This window comes from Siniperca chuatsi, linkage group LG5 (assembly GCF_020085105.1).
Source record: "Siniperca chuatsi isolate FFG_IHB_CAS linkage group LG5, ASM2008510v1, whole genome shotgun sequence".
Lineage (NCBI taxonomy): Eukaryota > Metazoa > Chordata > Actinopteri > Centrarchiformes > Sinipercidae > Siniperca > Siniperca chuatsi.
The window spans coordinates 27,617,790-27,623,945 of NC_058046.1; positions in this window are offsets into that span (position 1 = coordinate 27,617,790).

The following is a 6,156-nucleotide window of genomic DNA, read 5'->3' on the forward strand; positions in this document are numbered from 1 at the left end:
TCCCAAATTTTGGAGGAGCAGTATTTTTATTGACAGCAACAATCTACATTTTGTGAAGATGAAACGAATGTGAAAACCAACCACATAATCCACCAGTCACACTACATCATCTGTCCTCCCTATCTGCAGCTCCCTCCTTATATCAACGCAACAGAAACAACATTAACTCTTTCTGTAAATACGGCTGACATGGTGAGCGGTGTCCTCCACCCCTCACGGCTGCACCACAGTGGAGCCTGGTACCAAACATTAAGTCACGGTACTTTCGAGGCTGAGACAGTCTTTGTAAGGCCAGAGACTGATATACAGGCATGGTGGTGGGAGTAGAGACTTGTGAGGAGTGGCAGACCTTTTCACTGGAGGTGATTAATGCAAACTGAGCCATTAAGCGCTATGGGAAGAGTACACTACACTGAATTTATTTCTGGATTAATATATTCCTTGCTCTCCTTGGAGAGGATCACAGTGACCGAAAGAACTCGCTGTGTTGTAGCAGACAAAGGTAATGTTAGGTAATATGAGAAATCCAAAATGTGCGGTAAGAAGAAAAGCTGAGAGATTGGATCCAATGTCCTGTACTTTAACCATACTGCAATGGTAACTAAATACATTTACTCAGGTCCTTGTCCTTGAGTATAATTTTGAGGTACTTTCCATTTTCTGCTTCTTTGTACGTCTACTTCACCAATTTCAGAGAGAAATATTATACTTTCCACTTCATTTATCTGGCAGCTACAGGGTACTTATCACAGTCTTTAAAGATTAAACTAGACGGTTCCCAGCCTTTTTGGCTAGTGCAACAGAGTACAATGGAGAGAGACTACTTGCAAATAAGTCATGACATACATGAAGCATTGACTTAAACGTCCACTGAAGCTTCTGCTCCAGTGAAAAGCTAAAAATTGCGGCAGACAAAAACATCAGATCGGTGTGGACCAATGAGGAGACTCACTCCTCGAATGAATGCAAAAAACCACAAATGTCGTATTTCCGTCATGTTTTCCACATCGTTTTTGCTCGTTTGAGGTTTGACTTTGACCGGCGCTCTTTTAACTACATCGCCTTGTTGCGTCCTTTTCTTCTGTAAAGGTTTAATGGCACCTGACTGGAGAATTAGCGTCACCAGCTGTTCATTTTGATGTACCTTGTTTTAAATTTTTTCTTTTAAATTTGTCCTAAACGTGGATGGAAACTTGACTTATAAGTTGTTAGCAGTTCCACCAATGAGTGATTTCCCCTCTAAACCTCTCAGATGGCTTCATTTAAATAACTGTTTCAGGCTCAAAGAGGTCAAATGATCCAATTGTTCACAAAAAAAGAAACGATTGGAGAAAAGTCCAAAAAATTGATGTAAATTTCTGTGGCAGAGCTTAGTTTTTCTTCTTTTCTGCCCCATGAATCATCTCACGATACCACAGATTTATCTTTTGACCCTTTGAAGGGGCCCGGGCCCCTAGGTTGGGAACTGTACTGTATATAAAGTGGTTAAAGTTGTGAAATCAGCTTCACCTTGACCAGCTACTACAGTGAAATCATATATTAATATATTATCATATATTTATATATAATCATATGTGATATACTATACTGTAACTTAAGCATTACACATGCTACACCAAATAACAATCAAGGTGTTTCTTTGTCATTGTGTGTACTGCATATGCTTTCTCATGGTATGACTTTTAAGTTTATTTACTCAACAGGGGTTAAGTGTTGGACTGACCATAGAATTCCTTTGTCCACCTGGGTGTGGTTTATTTCCCACCATTCCTCTAAATGTGTTTTGTAACAGGAGACAGACTCATTGTTCCCACACGTAGCAACTAAGTGTTAATTTAAGAATTCAAGGAGGGAGAAGTTGTCACAGAAAAATAATGTTGAAATGATGTTGAAAACATGGAAAGTGTTAGTCATGATTTAAATTCTACGCGGTGACCCTGCTTAGCCGTGCTGTCCCCAGGCTCGAGAGGAGAGTTATGCAACAATGTATGCATTGTGCATTACGCATAGCCTGACAAAGTCAGCCCACAATTTTGCTTCACTCATTTAAATGTGAAGTGAAAAACGGAGGTTGCAAGACGTACTCTAGCTTTGTAAGGCTAGATCACAGTAAACAATGACAGTAATTCATGTATATAGTAATTTGGAGGTGCCATGGTAAGAAATGGTGGCCGACACAGAAGTCTTAAAAACATGTGTGATATTATCTGGCGGCAGTTTATTAATATACAGTGCTGAAATGATTAGTCATGTGATTGACAGAAAAATATACAATTTTGATAGTTGATTAATTGTTTGAGCTTTTTATCAAGCAAACATGGCAAACACTCTCTGGTTTCAACTTCTCACATGTGAGCATTTGCAGCTTTTCTCTGTTTTATATAATTGTAACGTAAATATCTTTGACTTTTAGGCTGCTGGTGGGACGTAATAAGCTATTTAAAGATGTCATCTTGGGCTCTGGGAAATTGTGATGGCCAGTTTTTATTGACGAATGAAACATTTTTCAATCCAAAAAAGAATCCTCAGATTAATCAATAATGAAAATGATTGGTTGCTGTGGCCATATTTATATATTTGCTTATTTTTTAAAAGAAATATGTTTACTTATATGAACACAGCCCTGTTGAAAAACAAGGCTAAGTGGGGTCGAAATCCTGACTGTTTATGCCCTAATTACATTTCTGTGTCAAATTCAAGGTAAAAACTTAAGGATGTATTTTATTCTATTAAATCTATTTTATTATATCTATCTATTTATCTATTAAAATATGGGGGGGGGGGTCGGGGTCAGGCAAATAAATTTCACTTGACCAAAGGCTGACAAGATGGGACCATAGGACACTGAAGAGGGGAAACCTATGGTGCCACACCTGTATTGCATCCTGTACAGACAGCGTGTTAGGGGGCTCTGCACATCCTCTCTGGTGATTGTTTTCTACAGTTTCTCAACATCCTAAAGACTTAAAGACTGTTAAAAATGGTAGTAAACTCCTTTTCACTGGAAAGCCAGCATGCTGCCAAAGCCTCTGATGTCACCATAAACAAAAACATTTCCTGTGTATCAAACCAGTTTCCCCCAGTTGTACTTATCCTGTTGATGAGAAGTAGAAAGTCTCTGGAGGAAAATTAATGTTGCTGTTGCTTTGTTTTTCCAATTTTATTGTGCATGTGGGAATAAATAAACAAATAAAAGAATTCACATCAACAAACAAATAATCAAAAGTGGCGTCCTTTTACTGTTTACAGCTTTCTGAGAGATAAGAGATAAATGCAAATACGGTGCTGAAACAATTCATCAAAGTGGGATTTGTTTTCAAATTGTATTAATTCTCTACTTCTGCACTGATCACATTAGGCATATGAGCAAACACAATGCTTTGAAATTTGCACGTGTGAATTATACAGTAGATACGTCCTACATTTAATATAATATTTACTCTCCGGGTTTTTTTTTTCTCCAAAGGGGCTGAGCTTTCCCGAGTCAGGCCATCTTCGTGCAACCATTTAGAGAGCTGTTTGTAGACAATGACCATTTACACAGGTGTCGTATTTCAATATTTCAGTCAGGATGCATGACAAGGAAATCCTTCTGAAGAGGAAAGACAGGGTATGAAGAACTTGGAGTACACAAAGTTTCAGGCATTTCCTCAATGAATTCACAATTTAAACAGTATCTATCAACTGATCTGGAGCTCCTTGTGAGCACGCATTGCTGTCAGACAAAACAGTTGCACCTAAAAATGTAAACTTGTCAGGAGCTAAAAGGGCAGCCTTGTTTATAGCTTCACCACCGTGTGTTTGATTTATCCAGGCAGGAATAAATCGCTTCTATTGGCCCAAGGATGGCAGAACTTTCCAATTCATCAGAAGGCCAGGTAGCTTTTAATGTGAGGTAAAAACATGAAAATAATAATAAATATGTTAGAGTTATACGTTTTTATATGACAACTGCAGTTAGAGAATTTGGTTTGCTGGTCTTCTTCCTTGTAAAAAGCTTATTTTAAGTACTTAAATGGCTTTAACAGCAGGCCCAAGCTGGCAGTTTCACAGTGAGGATACACACAAACTGAAAGGTTCAAATGTCAACAAACACAGTATATCTCAATATGGGTGCTAGTTTTGACGCATGCTGAAGTTTTAAAAACAGAAACAGAAAATTCATGTCATCAGCAGACCAGGAAGGAGACGGAAAGAACGCCTGACACTTGGCCTTTGCAGGTCACTGTGCGTCGCCCAGTCTGACTTAGGTAAGTGGGTGAAAGTTGTTCAAGTCCATGTAAAGCAGTAATAAATATGTGTTCTTTTGTTGTTTGTCACACCACAGAAAAGTGTGTTATTAACCACCCAGCCGACGGTGAAGGCCGGGGCGGGAGATGGTCGGTTCAGCCCCATTCACCAGTAACAGCGGTTATCAGTGAATCCCGGGTGTCTTGTTTGTAAAACTATCAGGTGTAAAATGTTCACTGCAGAGACGGGTGTTGGTGGTGATCCTCAGCTCTCCATCAAGGTGGCTCTTCACAAAATCAGTCCACCTCTTCTTGATCTCATCATTCTTGGGAAATTGAAATAAGGAGGCATCCAGGGAATATGCATTGGCGGGAAGGAAGGCATAGCTAGCTAGCAAACTGTAGGCTATAATTAACGGTAATAACTGTAACTCACGATTGAGCGCGAACCACTGATGCCAATGCGCTCCAGTTATTATATAGTGTTAGGGGAGGGGCCACGCTCGGTGGCTCCAGTGCGTCATCGAGCCGTGATTTTAGCCCCGCCCAAAAAATCCTGAAGACAAAGGTGGTGAAAAACTGTTTAACGGTCTAACTCCACAATTCAGTACTACATAGTTAACCGTCTTTGTAACATGTTTTAAGCAATACATTCTAACATTTAGAATGTGTTTAGAAGCAAATTTCAGAATCTCCTTTACACGGACTTTAAAATACTTGTTGGGAGCCACGGAGTTACATGAGGATACTTCCATCTTCAATCCAAAGCTGGAAAGTCCTCAGAGAAATGGCACCATACTGACGTAGCATGGTCATTATCCATTCATAGATCCGTGTTGCTGCTGCATCATGTCAGCGCCTCAGAGCAGTCCTGTGACAGCACGAGGAATCTATAGTCAAGAGGAAGCGATAAACACATCCATTCACTTTTTACACAAGCTCCAACGTAGAACTTCCTGGAAGCTGTAGTTGCTGGCATCAAAATAGCAGAACAGTTTTTAAAAAAAAAAATGCTATATATATATATATATATTTTTTTTTTTAATTTAGTGAGAACTCAACAGGTGCTACTGCTTTAACTAATCCATCAACAACAGGATCTTGAAGGCTAATTATGCAAAACTTATTACCGAGTATACAAAGAATTGAAGCTGCATGTGATGGTTTCAAATCACAAATGTCACTGTTTCATGGCTGCATTCAAGCTGGCTGTGTCGCTGGCAAGCAAACTGAAATTGCGCATTATACAGCTCACTGACTGCATTGAAACGGTTTACTAAGTTAGTTTGTTGCTATAAATAGGGATCATCAGTGCTGAAAGAAGGGAACAGTGGTCCCTCTGTCCCAGCAGTGTTTTCTCTAGTGTTTGAACAGCAGGAGAGTCCGGGGACCTGAACTCAGGCTAATTAGCTAATTCATCGGCCCTGAAGGGAATGACATGTGATTAAATCCAGTCAACAACAATCACTTTCTGTGGTTTCACAGTAAACTTAGGAAACTACCTACTATGTGAGAAGTAAACATCAGTTCTGGTAAACTAAGAAAAAGAATTGAAGAAATTTACTTGAGTACTGTACCTAACTACAAATCTGAGGTACTTGTATTTTACTTGAGTATTTCCATTTTATTGTACTGTACTAGATATTAGGCAAATATTGTACTTTTTATCCCACTACTTTTTTTTTTACAGCTACAGTTTGCAGATTAAGATTTTACATAGAAAACATATAACCATCTTATAAAATATCATGCTCTGAAATAGATTAAAGTACACAAAAGTAAATAAAGCAGCTAAAATGATCTCCACTTCAACCAGTTACAACATTATAACAATGTATATAACAATATAACACGAGTACTTTTACTTTTTATACTTTAAGTACATTTGGCTCATAGTACTTTTGCACTTTTACTTAAGTAAACATTT